At 37.1% G+C, this 19,234-nt stretch overlaps 1 protein-coding gene across 1 annotated transcript in view; it reads right to left on the bottom strand.

The window, feature by feature from the left end:
- CHRM3 (cholinergic receptor muscarinic 3) overlaps positions 1-18,635 on the bottom strand; it is a 180,719-nt gene extending 162,084 nt beyond the window's left edge. The window contains exon 1 of the mRNA XM_059468611.1: positions 18,580-18,635. The gene's annotated coding sequence lies outside the window, so the exon portion shown is untranslated. The remainder of the gene's footprint in view (positions 1-18,579) is intronic.
- Between the last annotated feature and the right edge of the window lie 599 nt (positions 18,636-19,234).

Genomic DNA, 19,234 nt, shown 5'->3' with positions numbered 1-19,234 from the left:
GTATAGTATTCTTTAATATAATATAGTATAATAAAATAATAAATTAGCCTTCTGAGGAGATGGAGTCAGATGCATCATTCTCTCACCTTGTCGGCAGACCTGCATTTACTGTACACGATGGCCAAGACTCAGGTTACAGCCCAGCCAAGCTATGAAGTTAATCCTGCCTAGAGCAGTGGACTGAAGAAGGTCCCTCCAGAGGTCCTTTGCATCCACCACAAAGCAGCCTTTGCTTTGTTTTTCTTTACCCCTGAGAAGTACAAAGGCCTGAGCATAACAATATTAGCTCCTGCTGTTTTCTGTACACCTATGTGCCAACTTCTACTCATGCTGAGAGTAATATCTGCTAAGGACTACTTGAACAACATACAGGAATATCTCCCTAGAGACATGAATGTGTTTATTTCTTACCTCCTAATCTGTAAAATTTGGCAAGGAAAAGTCACATATATTCATAAAACAGCTTAATGTTTAATAAATACCTTTTTGAACTCTTTTCTTGTTTTTCGTTTTGACAATTTTTCCTCATCCAATATTTTTATTTGCAATCCAAGATAAAATTTTCTCACAATATTCCTGGAGCTCACATACATTACTTCTTTTCTCATTCTTTCAGTGAAAACAAAAATAAGTAAAAAACTGTAGAAAGAAGGGATTTGATCTCTGCTTAAAAAGGGAGCAGGTGAAGAAAAAAGTAATCAGTGGGCTTCAGAATTACTGTGGTAAATAGGCATGTTTGGAAAGTACATAATGTTGCCGAGAGCACAAAACATCACACAAAATTTACCTTAACAGTTGTTACTTCACTAGCTATAAAATCTGAAGAGGCAAACTGTATGCTCTGTTTATTTTCATTCACCATAAGCACTCTGCACTTAGCAGATGCCAGCATATGTTTTCACTAGAAACACACAATTAAACTCCCTTGGAAATAACCAATAGGTGGGGGCATAAAGACATGTTGGGCCACTTGACACTAGCTGGGAGGCACCAGGACAATCTATCAGCCACAGTAGTCAACAGAGCTGAAGGAAACCAAAATATTTGACTGTATAGAAGTTCAACTGAGGACTAACTAACTGTTGAGGCTATATATATATATATATATATATATATATATATATATATATATATATATATATATATATATATATATATATATATATAACAAAACCCAGCTGCACATCCTTTACCGGGAACCCTTTGCAAATCACTTTGAATTGCTAGTTATAACTCTTCATTGCCACACAGTTGAGACTGCAGTATTTCTGGTTGGTTGGGTTTTATTTCTGAGTTTTTCTGAGAAAATATCCCAAACTTTGTAGGCATTCAGCTGTGGCCCTCTCCCATGTTTCATTCTGCAACTTCCATCCCCAAGCGTGCCCCACCACCAGTCCTCTGTTCATACATGCTGGCATTCATATTTTTAAGCTTTACTAGTTCCATACACTCCATTTTATTTTTGTCCTGTGCCCATAATATCATCTTCTGCCAACAAGCCAAAAGATTCTCCCCAAGAGACGTGAAAGCCACTTGCTCCTTTCCCATGCTTTACTGACAGTAAACACAATTCCTCAATCTTGCTTGTGTAGCATTTTAAATGTGCCCCTGGAGATTCCTGAGCTCTGGGGCTAAATTGTTCAGCCCAGTTGGATTGCTCAAACCCCTATTTCAACATGCCAGCACTGGCAAGCCTGAGGAAAGAAATATCCTGTGGAAAGCAATAGTTCAAAAGAGCTTCTTCAGTATGCTGTGTAACAATTTATGTAAAACTAGCCGACTGAAAAGAAGAAAAATAAAAGCTGACCAAGAGTCAGACTGGACAACTAAGAAACAGAATCAGCCACCAAGAGTTCAGTGATCAGCAAAAAAAATTAACTGCACTCTGCTAAACACCTCCCTTCTGTCTCTTGGTATCTCACCCAAAGCAAAACAACACAAATTTTATTTTGGTGAAAGCTATTAACAATAATTTAAAATGTTATCTTTCAACTATCCCCCAAACAAGAAAAGTTCACTCACAGATATTGACAGAAAAACAGAATATGCATGAAATTAAATATTGAAGACTTATTTACCAAAGAATACTTGCCAAAATGCATGTTTGAAGTATTTCCCACTTTATGTCACTATTACCATGGGGAAAAATCCCACACAAATTGCTTTAGTGATAAGGATCCTGGAATGTCTCTGTGGTGTAAATGAGAAGACAGAGAATGGAGATCTCCCACCTGCTCCCTCTGATTCTTCAGCAACAATAATGCAGATTAAACCACAAATAACATTTATTAGACATTAATGTGAAGGCATTTAAAGCTTTATAACAGGAAAGAAGGCTAAATTAATGCCATCTTCAACAACGTGTGAAAAAATAAGAGACTGTTCAGTGGCAGGAACAAGCTCAGACACGGCGATGAGAAAATTAACTGACCAATTCATTAGCCACAAAATGCACCTCATTTGAATACAACTTGAAAAGGAATTGGCATTGCTTCTGTTGCTCAGGAGCCTGAGCCACCCTCCACGTAGCGAGATATTTTCCGTATACTTCTGTGACACTTCCTATAGAGTTAATCCTGGTTTTTCCTGGGCTACAGAAGACTGTACATTAAAGCAGCATGCACTGTGGGCTCAGCCCTGTAGCATGTTGAGTGCTCTGGCCCCTGGCCACCAGAGCACTTAGGCACATGTTTTATTTTAAACACATGAGCAGTCCCGGTGAAATTCAGAGAGAAAGTCACAGTACGGCCAGTTATGCCTTGGAAATGCAAAGCTATTTTAAAAATGAGCAAAGCTATTGAAAACGAACACAATAATTTTCTTGACTCAGGTAAATCCAGGTAGACAAGATGTTCTACAACATATTAATAGGGTCAGAGAGACCTCTCAGCCCCACTCATGGCTCAGGTATGCTTCCAAATTTGACAAGCATAAAAATTTCTTTTTGCAGAAAATATTGTGAGCATTCAAAGTTCAGCAATGTCATTCACTGACACCAAGACCAGAAAGAAAGGCAGAAACTGAAACCTGAAGGATATCCTCAATTTTTGTCCAGCTTGCAGGCTTTAGAGCCATGAAGGATGTGTGCACCCTTCACAAAATTATTCAAGTTGACACTACCTTTTAATAACTACCCAGGTCTGGCAAATTTCTTTCCTTTTCACCATTGACCTAAGCAATAAAAATGCATTAATTATTCCCTGAAAATGCTTTTAACATTTCGGTGTTAAAATTACCCTGTGTCAAGTTGCAGACAAAAGAAAAAAATTGAATAAATTGAAGATACAATCTACAGAAAATTTCTGTAGACTTAGTGCTTTGAGGATAGGATAAAAAACAAAACAAAACAAAGACATCAACACCACTTTTGCCTGTGTACCTAAATTTTTACATATCTTTCAGATGAAAAGAAGAAACATTATTGTCACAATTCTGATCATATTTTCTGAAACGTGAGTGTTACATGAAGTATCAATTTTCTTTGAAAACAAACCTGGCTTTATTTTTGTTAGCATATTTTATATCTCTTGCTCAAACACATCAGAAACAATTTAAATAATTTTTGTTACATATTGTAATCTGCACCTTGAGTGACAACCTCTGCACTGGTTATCATCTTAGAGGGATGAGATAATAAATAACTCCCTGCTTCAGGCAGTATTTTACAATGCAAAATGTCACAGCTCTGTAAAGCAGTGCTAGAACATCTTAGCAAATTGTTGTATCAATGACATTTTAAAACTAGAGAATAGGCATTTTAATCTAAGAGATCAACAACATTCTGTGCTTGATTTTGCAGCACATGAAAGTGCAATGCTTCCACCACTGCAGCTGAAAGCACCTTAATTTCTTCAACATTATTGTATTTAAAAAAATTAAAAAGAAAGAAAAAGTCTAATTAAAAATGCTTTAAATTTTGAGTAACTGCTGGTATATACAATATCCCCACCTTTTCCCTCAATGAAATCCTCACTTGTTCTAGCAGGTATGATGGGAAACAGTGATTGAGAAATTGGTTCAAGGCTTTGGGCTTCCTGATGAAAGGATGAAATGACATGCATTTGAGCCACAGGTCATACAGACCTCTGGTGCCTGTAAGGAATCTTGCAGCTGAAAGGAAAAGCTGGGACAGGATGTTGAGAAGCAGGCTCCAGGCAACACTTCACACCAGCCCCTGGGACACAGGATGTCTCTCAGCTATCCACCTGGGCCCAGGGACACAGACCCACCATCCCTGATTCTAAGGAACTGCCCAGTTTGGAAAAGACCTCTGTGGTCATTAACCCAGCGCTGCCAAGTCCATCAATAAACCATGTCCCTAAGTGCCATATCTGCACGTCTTTTAAATACCTCCAAGGGTGGTGACTCCACCACTTCCCTGGGCAGCCTGTTCCAAAATTTAACAACCCTTCAGCAAGGTTATTGTCAGATTAAAAACACTTAAAATCTGTAAGAAAATTTAAAAAATATATTTCAACATCTATCTTTTTAACATCTATAGCTGTTCTTTTTTTGTTTGTTTGTTTCAAGACACTTGAAATGCTTTTCAGGTGCTGAGAGATTTCCAGCCATTTCTGCCACTGTGGCAGCTGTGATTCTGTTCACTGTTCAGAAGACTGATTTCAATAGACTTGCCCGGTCCTGCAAAGCCTCTGTTTATAACTCTTCTCTTGGCCCTACCCTGTAGTGCTTAACTCTATCAGTTCTCATGAACACAACAGATTAGATTACTAAATCCTGACAGCCTATAGAAAAATACTTAGTTTGGGACAGCACACTATCCATTCTGCTTTTCCTGATGCCTTCTGTAGGAGAGCTGGCAAGTTCTGTATTGCCTTGTTTAAAGGGGGATCCTTAAACAGGATAAATAAATGGAAAAATAATGCTGCTCTTATGCCATGATTTGGCTTGGCTGACAATAAATCTGTCCTGTTACATTGCTTTGCCATCATGTCTCACTGGACTCTGACAAATTACTGAAGCAGGTACACTCTTAAAAGCCACCTGCGAACCACTGATGGTACACATACAGATCTAGCAAGAGGAACTTCAGATACTGAGGTGCTCAGCAGCAAAAGGTCATATGACTCATTTAATAAATTCATTATTTATATTGAACATCACCTATATGCAGAGGTGGCTGCAGAGTTCAATTGCAATAGTGATGATGAGATTCTTTTCTAACTCCCAAACTACATTTACGTTGTCATCTTATTGCAGGTGTTCCATACTATTGTCACCTATCACAGAAGTTTCATACCTTCTTGGTGTTTTTTGTGGGCATCTCCTCACAGCACTGACTCTTTCTTCTTCACAAAATATCCAACTAACTCCAGGTCCCTTCTCACCCAGCCGCCCCACTCTTTTATAGCACTCTTCTTCTCACTGGTTACAGCTGTGGCCTGTTGAAGTCAGGCCTGTTCCTAATCTCTGATAATTGGCCCAGCTGCAAATCCTTAGGGGTAAGATTACTTTCTACACAATCTTTATTTCTTTATATTCTATCCCTCTACACATTTATACATAATTTATAAAATTACTCTTTCATTTAATAAGTGTTGGTCTTCATTAAGGAAAAAAAAAATCCAAACCAAAACACCCAACAAACCCACCCTAAATCAGCATCCCAATAAAAGCCAAAACAATCTGAAAAACAACTAGTCAAAACAAACAAAGCTAAAACCAGTTTATATACATATATAAGTAAGGTAAAAATACAGCCTGCTGTCTCTTTTCTGTATAAAAGCAGAAGCAAAGATAAAGCAGAGACTTGAAAAGTTAGAACTAAGTAAATACTGAAGAGGTCCATGAAAATAACCAAAAAAAGAAGGGTGACTTTCTATTCATATTGAAGCCCACTGTAAACCTCATTCGGTCATCAATTTAATCTTTATTTTGTCAAATCACTAAATACAATCAGACTTACAAAAAATACTTCAAGTAACTACTCTGCTGTTAGTGCTGAGTGAGCTCAGGAGCAATCAGGCCTTAGTGGCAAACAGGGGCACAGGAGCTGCACTGGACAGCAGTGCTAAGTCTGCACAACATCCCCTCGGCACATCCCCCCTGCCAGCTGATACTAGCCCACACACTTGAACTTTTCAAATTAAAGTAAGTGATGAAATCTTCACAGAGAAGCGCAAAGATTTTGAGACAACTACCATGACCCTACACCAGACTAACCCAGCAGAGTTACTCAGAGCACTTTGCACATTTGAGCAAGTAGTTATAAACCAGAGATAAAGAAATATATATATATATACAGTATATTTTGTATGACCTACAAGATGTGTTCAGAAAAGACTCACAGCAGGAAAAACAGCAGAGGGCTCAGACAGCTAATTAATACTGCTAATTTAACTTGTGCCCTAACACACCACTCACTTATTGTTATCTGCACTCCATAAAGGAGTAGATGGTGACAGTTCTCAAGCATGGCTAGTAAATTATTTTCATTTTGTCCTTTCCCTCATAAACAAAACATCACAGTGACAGAAGCTGCTTGACCTACTTTCTAAGAAAGAGATTTCCAAAGAAACATGCCCCCCTCCTCCCTTTATTCCTGATTTCTGCTCTACTTATACCTGCAGCATGCACAAGAGCACACAAACTAGCTGCTAAAGTGATTTGCATGCTTTTTCCACTGTGTCACAGATGTTTAAAATTAATCTCACCTATTCATTTCCTGGATTATGCATTTGAAGGTATCCATACACTCCATAAGTAGAGAGCAAGCCCCACAGCTGTAGTGAAAACAGACAGACATGTAGACATAATGCTGGTTTATCACTCATCCCAGTGAGACCCTTGTTTGCCCCAGATCTCAGGGATCTGCCAAACTTCTATGACGCTACAAAAGAGCTCTGACAAACTTTTTGAAGATATCACAGAAGTGAAATAACCTCTTGCAACATTTTTCCTCTCTATCTTTTAAGTAATTTTCTTCTTTTTTTTTTGTCTATGAACAGCTACAAGTCTTGAAGTCATAAAATGATGCTATGCCATGGGGCTTGCCTTTGGAACCTCAATGTCAGCTTCTGCTGGACAGCTACCATTTCACAATGGCTAGCCTTGTTTTATCTTTGCTTTTTGTTTCCTCAGATGCCTCTTCCTTCAATTTTCCTGCACCTTGAGACGCTCTGAAACAATGACAGCCTTTTTCTATCAAGCATGTGCCAGGGCACAGGAACTAGCATGCTCTCAGTGGAGTCAGGGGAGTATAATCTCTGAAATGAAGTGGGTTACAGCCAACAGAGAGGTGCTCACGTATTTGGAAGCAACATTCCTTTGCCAAAATAGAGGCACTCTGAAGCTCTTACTTCTTATGCTTCAAACAATTCCTGACACAATCTGGGTGGCACACAAAGATTCACACTGTATTCGTTAATCATGGATAATGGGTCCATTACACTGCAATCCCCACCAAGACTAAATGGGTGGGGGTAAAAGTGATGGTTCATTGGTTTTTGACTGTTGTAACACAACAACCCTCTCTGGGAAAAACAGAATAATTTTACAGTTAATTTAATGGAAAAGCAGGGTAGATTTACTGTGGTGAAAAAGGCATTCACAGAATTTAACATTATTTTGGAACACTGCAAAAAATTAACATGGACATGGGAAACTTACAAGAACCTCAGTTTCCAAAAACTTCACAGTTCCTAAGAATGGGTAGAGATGGGCAAAATGTTGCTGGGAGATAGTGATCTCTGTGCTGCCTGGGGCTCAGACAGAGGGGAGGAGGGAAATGGGGAGGACATTCAGTTGCAGTATGGAATGAGCTTTTCTCAAGTCTAGAGATCCAATGCTGTTCCTGGCTGGAATGGTCAATCACAGAAACATTTCTTTTAGTTCAGTTTTCACCTATCACATCAGGAAAATGAAAGCTTAAGTGTAAATTAGAGAATTTGGAAAAAAAAAATATTATAGCTCTATAGTTCATCAAGTTTGAGAAGTGATAATTCCTTCCAATAATTTAGTCCAGACCAAGTGCAGGCAGCTTTTTAAGTGTTTTGTATCAACACATTCAAACTAAAGCATTCTTTGCAGCAGAATAACCAGATGATAAATTTGCACATGAACACTGGTGTCTTGCTTTGACTTTCTTGTCCTACAGGACAAATTTAAGTAAAAGGAGAGAAAAAGGAGAGGAAAAGTAAAAGAAGTTTATTTCAGTCCTTCAAACAGTTAGGAGCTTATCAGTAATCACACTCTGTATATTCATGAATTTAGTCCAAAATGCATAGAACACTAGGAGCAAAAATGAAAGTCAAACATAATCAAAAACCTCTGTAAACAATTATATGGTTCACAGAAATGTGATATAGAAGCAGCCACATAAAACAGTTTACAAGTAAGGTTCATGGCTTTCTTGAACCAAATAGAGGGAGAAGTCAATGTTAGCAGTCTCATAATACTCACTGAGGTGATGCTAATATGACAGCATTATTTATACTCTGAAATAACAATGACCCTGAATTAGCTGTTATCTTATAAACTGCTCAGGATCACAGACATGTATGTAACAGAAGAGGATGCACACAGTCCCCCCATGGATAACCCCACAGTTACATGCACCCTCCTTCTTCCACCTGTGTCACCCACAAAAGCCTGGGAGCACTGGACCACATCACCCCATGTGCAGCCCCCTGTCCATCCTAAACGCAGAAATTAAGTCACCCATTGTGAATCATGTCTCCCCTGGATCTAGTTCTTCTGGTTACAAAAAAATACATATTAGGACTTTAACAAAGATGGTGAAATTGTGCTTGAATCAGCTCAAGTATGTGCATTTGCCAAACAAAAGAAATTCAGTGAGTATTCCTGCTCCACAGCTGACTCACATTCAGAACTAAATCCTACACACAATTATTTTATGGCCTTGCTTGGAGTCAACATAAAGCTGACTTGCACTTAAATTACCTTCAAATCTCTTTTGGCAAGAACAACTTTCCATAGTAACGAGAACTATTCTTCAGAGACCAGATTTTCTAACATCAGCACCTGAATTCATTTAATCTGAGCTTTTCAGAATCATTGCCGTCACCTGCTGTAGATGCTAATGTGTTGCTTCAGGCTGTTGTTGGAAAGTTTGATGCCTTAATTCTCACAGGATTTATCACTTTGAGGCAGGTCCTTCACTTCCTCTCCCTTAAGTACAATAACACCCACAAATCCTCTCTTCTCAAAAGCCTTCAGCCATTCTTTCATAGCTATGTATCTGGGCAGCACATAAAGAAATAAAATTATTTCTCTAAAATAAAAAAAAATATTTCTTCTTTTTTGATGTTGTAAAGACAAAAACACAACAATCTTTCAGTCAGGATAAGGTGGACCATGAGACATTTTAAATATACTTGTGGTGTTACTTATTTGTAAGCAGAATAATGTTTTCCAAGCACTCAAAGCAAAGCCACCTGGAGGAGGGGACACAGCAGCTGCTCACCAGAACCAAGCAACAGAACAGCTTAGAGGAAGAATTAACAGAATGAGAGACTGAATAATTTAAATTCTTATAAAATGGTTATAACACCAGATATAAGCTGAAATCTGGTTAACCCAAATTGACACAGTTTATTTTCTTAGTACAAATAGTTAAACCAAACCATTGTGTTCTCTCTTACTCAAAATGTTTCAGCTTTAAACTAAGGCATTGATTAATTAGAACTAGACAAGAAAGTCTTGTATAATGGAGTCAGGCCATTAACTTCACTTGGCTGAAGGTGAGACTTGGGCTGTAAGTTTAATTCCCAAATAGAGCAATAGATATTCTCCAATGGGAAATAATTTCCACACCACTAAAATGCCCACATTGCTCTGCTGAAACAGAGACTATTTAACAGAGCACCAAAACATTCATTTCACTGAGCAAAGGAAATGAAGACTGTCTATTACATATGAGTAAACATTTTCCAGCACAAGTAGAAAATGGTTCAAAAAGTCTTGCTTCTCATGAATTTTTTTTATTTATTTAAACAAACTCCTCATTTTAATAAAGTTAACATTCTGTTTATATATAAAAAATGCATCAGGTAATTTGTGTGAATGTCAAACCATTGAGTTCCTATAATTTTGAGACACCTCTTGTGTACCTAAAATGTACAATCCATTTGAACAAGTGTGGTTGCTGGAGAGATGCAATTACTGCGGCTCCAACAAAATAAAATGAACTATAGGAAGCATTGAGTTCTTCAGGCTTATTTTGGTCTTGCATTTTAAAATAGGAAATAACAATATTGCATGCACAGACAATTATCCAGAGGGTAATATATCCCCTTCTATGATAAGTATCTAAGACAGATGTAAGACAAGAATTGCCTTCTGCTGTTGCCTGCCTCTCCCCATGGACAACCTAGAAACACCAGGTGAATCCTTCCTTTATTATAAAGAACTGAGAAATAAGAGATACACAGTATTGGCTTCAGATTGCAGATAAATTGAGCAATTAAAAAAAAAAAAACTAACAAAATTTAAAATGAAAGGTTATTTTCCAAAATTGCTTTTCTCCTTTTTTTCCCTCACCAAAACAACCTGTTTTTTAAAGTGCCTCTGTAAAATTTGAATTATTATTTCCTCTTCTTATGTATGTGCATATATATATACACATATATATATATACATACATATATATATATATACACACACAGCATACCAAAAAATACATACAGGAAATGAAATTAAGATATGACAGCATGTGTTAATTCTTAGAATAATGAATATCATGTCTCATCAAGACAATGGTACCAAGAATTCAAAATCAGTATTCTGAAGCATCTAAATTGTTTCCATATTAGCATGGAAAAGAATGACTTTTAATACTAAATCTATTTACTGGCTCATTTAAGCAAATGATGTAGCATAAAAATTAAACTTTCCCAAGAGAAAGCTTATACACAGAAATGTATAGCCCAAATTAGTAGCTAAAAACTGCTGTAAAATGCAGTCAATTCACATAAAGTACAGTTAGAAGACATGTTTATGTAAAGCTCAAGAAAGCTGTATAATACAAAGGGAAATAAAATTAGAAGAAAGCTAATAGGAGAAAGTATTAATAGTTTTACAAAAAGCAGAGAAGTATACCTAAATACTTTTGTCCAAAGCAACACCACAAAAGATACTCCTTAAAGTCATCAGGATTTCAACTGGGTTACTCCAACTTTAATTTTCTGGTAAAAAAGGATCTTGAAGGGCATTTAACTGAAACCACTGAGTCTGAAAAGGTGATTATCAAAAACCATTAGTAATTCTATCAGGAAGTACAACTGATATACTTGTGAAAATCTGCACTAATATATTTTTGATCTAATTTAGATATTTCTATCCAAGCTAAAAAATTGCCAATATCTAGATGGTGAAAATTATTTGACAACAATAAAAGAAAAAAAAACCTCCGAGCCTTACATAAATTTCTGAATAAATTTGCTCAGGTTTAATACAAACCTCATCTCAAAGCAATGAATGCAAAATTGAACGGCAGATGCCTGTTGTAACAACATGAATTAAACTTATGAATCTTATTCCTCCCCTTCTCAAGCACCTAATTAGTTTCTGAATGCCTAGATTTTGTTTCCCTGAGCTGAGAAATATAAATTGCTTATCAGAAGCTCTATCTTCTTACCAGTTTCCTTCTTGCACCGTTTTTGCTATTGCCGGCTACAAGAATAATCAGTTAGAGGAGATATAGACATCATATGCATTTGATCAGTTGGAATTCAAGAACTGCAGTGATTCTTACCTGCTTTCCACATTGTGCTTTGCAAAGGCACTTTTCACATAAGTCTTAAGATATTATGCTTAATTTGGGTACACGTACTTATATCTATTCCCTGCTATTAGGTAAACTATACAACATCATTGATATATTGACAATAATTAAAATAAAATGAAAAATTAATTCTTACCTCATTATAAAGGCAAATTTCAGCAGGCTATATTTTTCAATAACTACATTGTTGACCTGCTGATTGCACAAGAGGCAACAACTGACAGCAAATGAGGGGGAGTGCTGACAAAGCTGGTGGCAGTGTCCCAAGCTGGGAAGATGTTTGTACTCTTGAGGTTTAAGCCAAAAAAAAACCTCCTACCCTGGGTGCCAAGGTGGGTTCATGTCACAGAATAACCCTCAGCATCAGCAGGGACCAGGTGTGGAAGGGATGGACAGGAGCCCTGGCAAGGGCAGAAGCCACATCTGCCCTCATCCAGGTGGACAATGGTCCTGGACAAGAGTTTTTAAATATCTCATTATCATATTATTTATTTCAGAATTATACCAGTATAAAAACCTATTTCCAGCATCTAAATTTATATAACACAAAGCTTCAAAATAATAAACCTTCAGAAAGAAACTCTACCTACTATATATGAAAGAAAAAGTAAAAAAAATAGATTTCTTTGAGCAGCATACTTCTTTTTTTTTTTTTCCCCAGAAGTCCCTATTGAATCTATTCTGTGACAAACCTGGGAATTATCAAACTCAAGTTTCTCAGAGATATTGGAGGCACCACCTGATTCCAACAGTCAATGCCCAGCATATAGGAGATGTGAATATTTAGTTTATCTTTAGAAGATACAAAGTTCCACTTTCTAGACATATTTTTGGGTGACTAATCCTAGGTAATTAGATCCCCAAGTTTAGATTTAGATTCTCACCTCTTCTTGTAAGAATTTAGCATATCTTCTCAAGCTAGGTATTCAGAATTGAAACTGTGTAAGTCATTACACTGCAAACCTGTTTGCTGTGCAAGTCAGGAGTGCATGCAGGCAGGAGAGGGGACACAAAATGCCATGTGTCCCCTCCTGCCAGCCCAGCCACCCTGAGAAACAGGAAAGAGCATTTGGCAGCAGATTTGCCTGGCACTTACACAGGCTGAAGTAAGCAAAATTCTTTGGTGAATCCCTAGCACTCATCTGTTGCCACCAAGAAGAACCCAAGAGAAGTGTTGAGGATGCAGCTGCTGGCATCTCCTGGCCTCCAGACTTGGACAAAAGTGATGTTGGCCAGGTCACCTGGGCACGTATTTCAGTGCTGTGAGTGTGCCAGTGTGAGACCACAAACCAGTGACCTCAGCTACTGAGTGTCCAAAATAAGCCACCTCTCCCTTCCAAATGGTATTTGACTGGGTTAGCAGCACCAATTTCATGCAGTTCCACAAGGTTTAACCCTGAGGCTGCTTGTGCATCACAAGCAGCTCATCACCGATACAGCTCTGCTTGTTCACACACCAGCTAAACACTTCCAGCTTTCCAGGATCCTCACTCCCCTATCAAACTGATAACGTGCTGGATAGCTCTGCAAGTTCTGTACCACATCTTGGTTACCCATTGGAAACTTTACCTTCATAGCAAGCTATTAAAAAAAAAAAAAAAAACAAACCAAAACCAAACCAAACCAAACAGGTCTCTTAAGCACTCATTATATTCTTGTACTATTTTTAATGAGAAAACTCACAAAAAACTAGATTAATATTCTAATTTAAAAAAATAATCAGTTTACTAGTGTTTGCTTACGGGGGTTTTTTTTCATCTTAACAAAATGGGCAAGCTCAGTTTTCTGCAGAAAATAGCTGCTGTTGCTTTTTTACAGTAGCACAGTAGAAAAGCTAAAAATTAAATATTCATACATTGAATATATTTTCAAGCAAGCTTGCTCAAGCTTTAGACCCAGCTTCTTTTTGAAGAGCCTGCTGCAGCTAAAAGAGAATAGAATTTAAACACAACAGTAAGATTACCACAGAACCTCTTCTGATTCAGAGCAGTTTTAAAAGCTTAGTATGTTTTTTAAATGCAAAAATCTCACAGAAGTAGTTACTTGGTACAAATAATTAATGAATTCAGAAGAAAATTATGCAGGAATTCAAAACTTCAGAAAGTGAAAATATTTTCTCCATTCAGATAAAGAAATTGCTTGCAGCAGTTCATTTAAAACCAATTCCTGTCACACTCACATTAGAAGGATGCTCTTTAAGAGAAAATAGAATGACACACTGATTCATTGACTAGCACGTTTATCAGGACATGCTGATAGAGAATCATTAATCAAGACTCCCTACTAATAGAAAATCATTAGAACAAAGCACATCAGCAGCAATGCCTCTTCAGTTATCAGGCCTTTCTTAACCAATACCTAACCTCGAGGCCAGTTTCTCAGTAGCTTTCAAAGCTTCTCTGACATAATTTATTCAAGACTCTTGACACAGTGCAGTCCTTCAGTATCCCAACAACAGCTTGAAAATTAAGTACATAAAGGTGTAGGGAAACAAGGGCAAAGGGGAGCTCTTACTTTGAATGTACTTTCGTACTGAGGCACAGTACTCAGTACTTTAGTACTGAGGCAACATGAGTTTAAGTTCACCTAAACCAGATGTTTTCAAGACAAATGTTAGATTATTTCTTTGTTTCTATTGCCTCAGTTCAGGACATATCTCAGTAGGATAAGGATCACTTTAATAAATAATACATGCTTCATTTTTATTTTTTCAGTGTACCTGCCATGCCATTTAATCTGTCATCCAAACAACGCCCATGATGTGTTTGGACAGCCAGACGGGCAGGTGGCAAAGATGGACCCAAGTTCACTGAATCCTCAGTGTGAACTCTGATAGAGCAATGCTCTAAGCAAAATCTATGGCAGTCTAGAGAACCCTGAATATTGCCACTATAGGTAGAAAGCAATGGAAATAATAAAAACTGGTTTTAATACTTCTTAATTATGATTTAGAGTTAGAATGGATCACTTCAGTTACAATACCATCTGCAAACCCTGAGGAGCCTCCAGCACTGAAAGCTGAAACAAGAGGTCAGAAGCAGAAACAGACAAAACACAAGCGTCCATTGTTCATTGATGCTACAGGAGGTTTCAATACATTATTTTTGACAGACTGTTTTGGGTTGAGAAACTGAGACACAGGGCTAGACTTTTTCCATGCTTTCTTCTCATTGCCTTTTTTTCTTATTCCATTTCTTCAAGTTAGGTATTAGAATTGTAATCTTACTTAGCAGCAGCTGCTATTGTTTCTTTAAGTGTCTGTCTATAGAAAATATAGCTGGTAAACATTAGGAATACCTGCTATGTTTCTGGTGTTTTTTCCTTTTTTAATTGAGCTTTCTAGAATTATTCAGTCTTCCAAGTAAATGAAGGCAGTTCTATATTAAAAATTCCTTTGTTATTCTTATAACTTAACATATGGCCTGAAACAAAAATTGTTTGTAGATGTCCTGACCTTTAATGTTTTATACATTCTCTTTTCAATTAACATAAACATCTCCCAAATAGCACCTGGCTCCTGTTCTCTATGGCTTCTTTTTCACCCAGTGCTGACTTTGTATATTGAATACCTTAATAAAATATTTTCAAAATTAAAATACCATCTGAATTTTCTCAATATCTAGCAGAAAATTAATATTTACATTTTTATTGTTGTTTGGCTTTGGGTTTGCTTTTTTTTTTTTTTTTGTTTGGGGTTTGGTTTATTAGGATTTTTTTAAACCTCAGTGCTTTCCAGCAACGAAAAACCCCTACTAAAGTTGGAATCAGTTGGTCGAAAGCAGAACGAAAATCAGAAGGCACTCAACCACAGAATGACATACAATTTTGTATTTAAAGTTCTTCTTTCTTATAAGAGATTCTATTTCATTTTCCCACAAGTTCTCAAATCCCATTGTGCCCTCTAAAAGCCTCACTTAATAGTAATAGGACACCTGTAATAGGTTTCCCTGGTCTATCTAATAGGGTATAGGATTTGGGAACAAACTAGAAACATTGTTATTATTATTATTTTACAGATTTTAAATATATACTACTGCTTGATTATTGTTTTCTCTCTCATAGGGTTTGAATTTGATGAGAAAAGCTTACTTATCCTCTAGATATCATTCTGCAAGCTACTGTGGGTAAGGCTAAAAAATCCTCTAGGTTTCACATCCTGTGTGATGGCATTTAGTTTACTTCCTGATGCCCACCTTAGCTTTCTTCTGGTTAGAAAGAAGCAGTGGAGTAACTTGCTGGCCATTGGAGAGCCTGTGTGAGCCTTGAGTGAATAGAGAAGTGAGAGGAGTGTGAGGATGCCATTACACAAGGTACATTCTCTTTGCTTGAAGATTTTGACTGCAAAGAGGAACAGGTCTAACAAGAATGCCAAAGCAGTGTTTTTTAAGGTGTCAGGACAAGGTATAATAACATATAATGACATTTCTTAAACAACTGAAGATGTCATCAAAGCTTTTTTTTTTTTTTTGAAGTCTGCCCTCAAGGGAAACACAGTGGATTAGAATGGATTTTGTTCTCCTACTGGTGGACACAAGGAATAAATGCAGTAAAATGGCAATAAAATGTAGTGGAGAAGAGATCTACAGAAGGAGACATAATCCTACAGCATTTACACATATGGGATAGACAGTTTTCTCTGTTTAAAGAAGTTGGATCTTCCATGAGACTTGTCACAAAGCCCTGACTTCATGATGAATCAGTGCACACTCAGGATGTATAAACAGGCTCAGAAAAGTATGGCACATTGTTGATATGGAAAAAAGGGAAAAGTTCAAGTCTTTGAAGCAAATCTGCTAATTTGGAAACACAAAGCTTAGTTAGAGAGCAAGCAGAAGTCAATAAATACCCAGATCAATGCTTTGCAGAACCAACAGGTGCTGGATAACCCATCAAACAATATCAGGTTTGTGCCCTCAAAATTTGCAGGTGGAAACAAGCAATGTGATGCTCTTTTTGCTGCCTGTCTGGCTCCCTGGTTTCAGAGTTTTATGGTTTGTTGGGCAGGATGAAACAAGAAAGCTTTTCAAATACGACTGCTTAGCAAAAGGAGAGCACGAGAGAGAGCAAAAAAATAAGAGAGAAGAGAGATAAGAGAGCACAGAGAGTGAGCAACAAGAGAGAACAAAAAAAAAGCAAAAAAGAGGGCGAAGCTCCCGTTACAACACAATAAATCGTCTTCAGTGTTGAATATGCAAATTCTCATTAACCAATCTACTACAGCATGTATATCTTATAACATTTCTACACAACCTATAAAAATCACTACATTACCATACTATGTTTACGTGTTAAACTCTAAATCTTATTCTTTGAGCCTTATCTGCCAAGCTGCAAGGCCTGCTCTGAATCTTAAGTCTGCCTGCTTGCAGAGAGAATTGTTTCTTCCAGAGAGATTACATTCAACTAGTCACAACTAAAGTATCTCAAAAGTTGCTTTCATTTCAATCTCACATATAGTTTCTATATTCTCAAAATCTTTTGCTAAGCAGTCATATTTGAAAAGCTTTCTTGTTTCATCCTGCCCAACAATGGTTACTACCTGGGAGGTGGAAAACTTGAAATACAAAGCCAGCTGAAACTGGTAACAGCGAAGCAGGCAGAAAATGCCCTCCACAGGATGAGAAAATGTGCTACATGGCTGTCCATTTCTCTTTGTAAACACCCATTTTCACCAAAAATAATAGTAGCCAGTTCTGCTGGTGAACATCTCTATCCACTTACATGGGACATTTAAACACATCCTTCTATTACCAAGTGCGCTCCTAGAAACTGCATCGCTGCTATCTTAGTTCATTACAGCAATTAAGCATGTACTAAGAACAGCCTTGACTAAATGCCTTATGTTATTAGGCAAATTAATATTTGCCTCTTCTGTTCTCTTTACTTTTTTCGCTACTTCTGCATCCTTCTAAGAACTCTGGAATCTGGAGCAGAAGAGGAAAGATACCTTTCATATCATATCTTTTCTAACCCAAACAGTAGACGCAAATTTAGGGTAACAAACGTTTACAGGCAAATTTCAACAGTGGCTAAGCAACTATTCCAGAGAATTCAGTATCATTCATAACCAATCTCTGGCATAAGAACTATATCTAAACCTTCGAAAAGGAGAAGAGTGAGAGAGTGAAGATTTAAACCTCAATTGCTCAACCTGATTTTTGGAGAGAAGACTGGGCTGCAATTTCTGGTGTGTTAAAGAGTAGTCAGTGGAACATTTCTGATACCCAAATTTAGTTTGTCAATGTGTTTAGCCAAATGAACAATGAATGCTTTGGATCTCATTATTGTATGTCTAGACACAGAAGCAATAATTCAGTTATAATATGAGGAGCCTTGCTTTCAATATTATTGATTATACAATACTTAACAGTGCTCAGAGATACTGTAATCAAATTAATTGTAGGTACAAAACAGAGAAGCAGCACAAAAACCACAACTGACCAATTATTTCCAAATATTTTCTCCAATTATTTCCTTTACCTGTGTTTTATAGTATATTTGTAACACAGTTACAGTTATCTTATTCCTAAATACATCGCAGTACGTGTCTGACCAAAAAGAACATTTGGTTGGAATCTAATTTGAACTAGACACACTAAATGAAGGTGAAGATGCTTTCAAGCTGAAGGGAAAGACAACATTTCAAGTTGAGTATCAGAATTTTTGCATAGCTCTAAATTCATCCAAAAAAAAGAAAAGTTTCTATACAGTTGTTTCTGAACTTAGGTTTCAGTTCTATACAGTTATTTCTGAACTTAGGTTTCAGTTCCTTCTCTGAAGCATGTAATATAAATGTACAGAAGCAAACTCACCACGGGCATGGCAGAGGAGAAGTATATACCATGTTTCAGACGGCTGTGTATCATCCAACTGGCAGGCCATTATACCATCGGCTGATGAAAGACTTTGCCATAACCATAAAGATCTTAAAGGAAAAAAAAAAAAAAGAAGTCAAAAGATAATCACACACAGAAGAAGTTAAAACTGAATGTTCCTTATTTAAAATACAGTTTCACTGCTGTTTAAAGCATACTTTTAAAACAACAATAACAAAAGAGCCTGTTCTACATCATTACCATGCAGAAAGTGATGGATACATATTCTCTTATAACTACTGCAATGATATTTGCTCAGATACTTCATTTGCAATTATTTTACAGATTTTTTTACATCCAGCTGGCTTCAGGATTCATATATTTTTTTTCAGTGCTGTTTAACAATGGCAGTTGTATGCATTGGCATTTTCTCAAAAGAGTATTTTTCAAGTGTTATTTTCCTTCTTGTTTCAATTATGTGGGACTCTACCACATATCTTCTACCAAAACAAAAAATCCACATGCCAAAATTATCTACAAAGGTGGATGATGGGGAAGACCACGGCACAAGAGCAGGCAGGTGACAAAGCCAGCACCTCTCAAACAAGATAGAGTACTCAACCTGGGCTAACAGCACATGCAGAACAAGGGACAC

This window comes from Ammospiza nelsoni, chromosome 3 (assembly GCF_027579445.1).
Source record: "Ammospiza nelsoni isolate bAmmNel1 chromosome 3, bAmmNel1.pri, whole genome shotgun sequence".
NCBI classification, from domain to species: domain Eukaryota; kingdom Metazoa; phylum Chordata; class Aves; order Passeriformes; family Passerellidae; genus Ammospiza; species Ammospiza nelsoni.
This window is presented reverse-complemented; position numbering and strand designations above follow the sequence as displayed.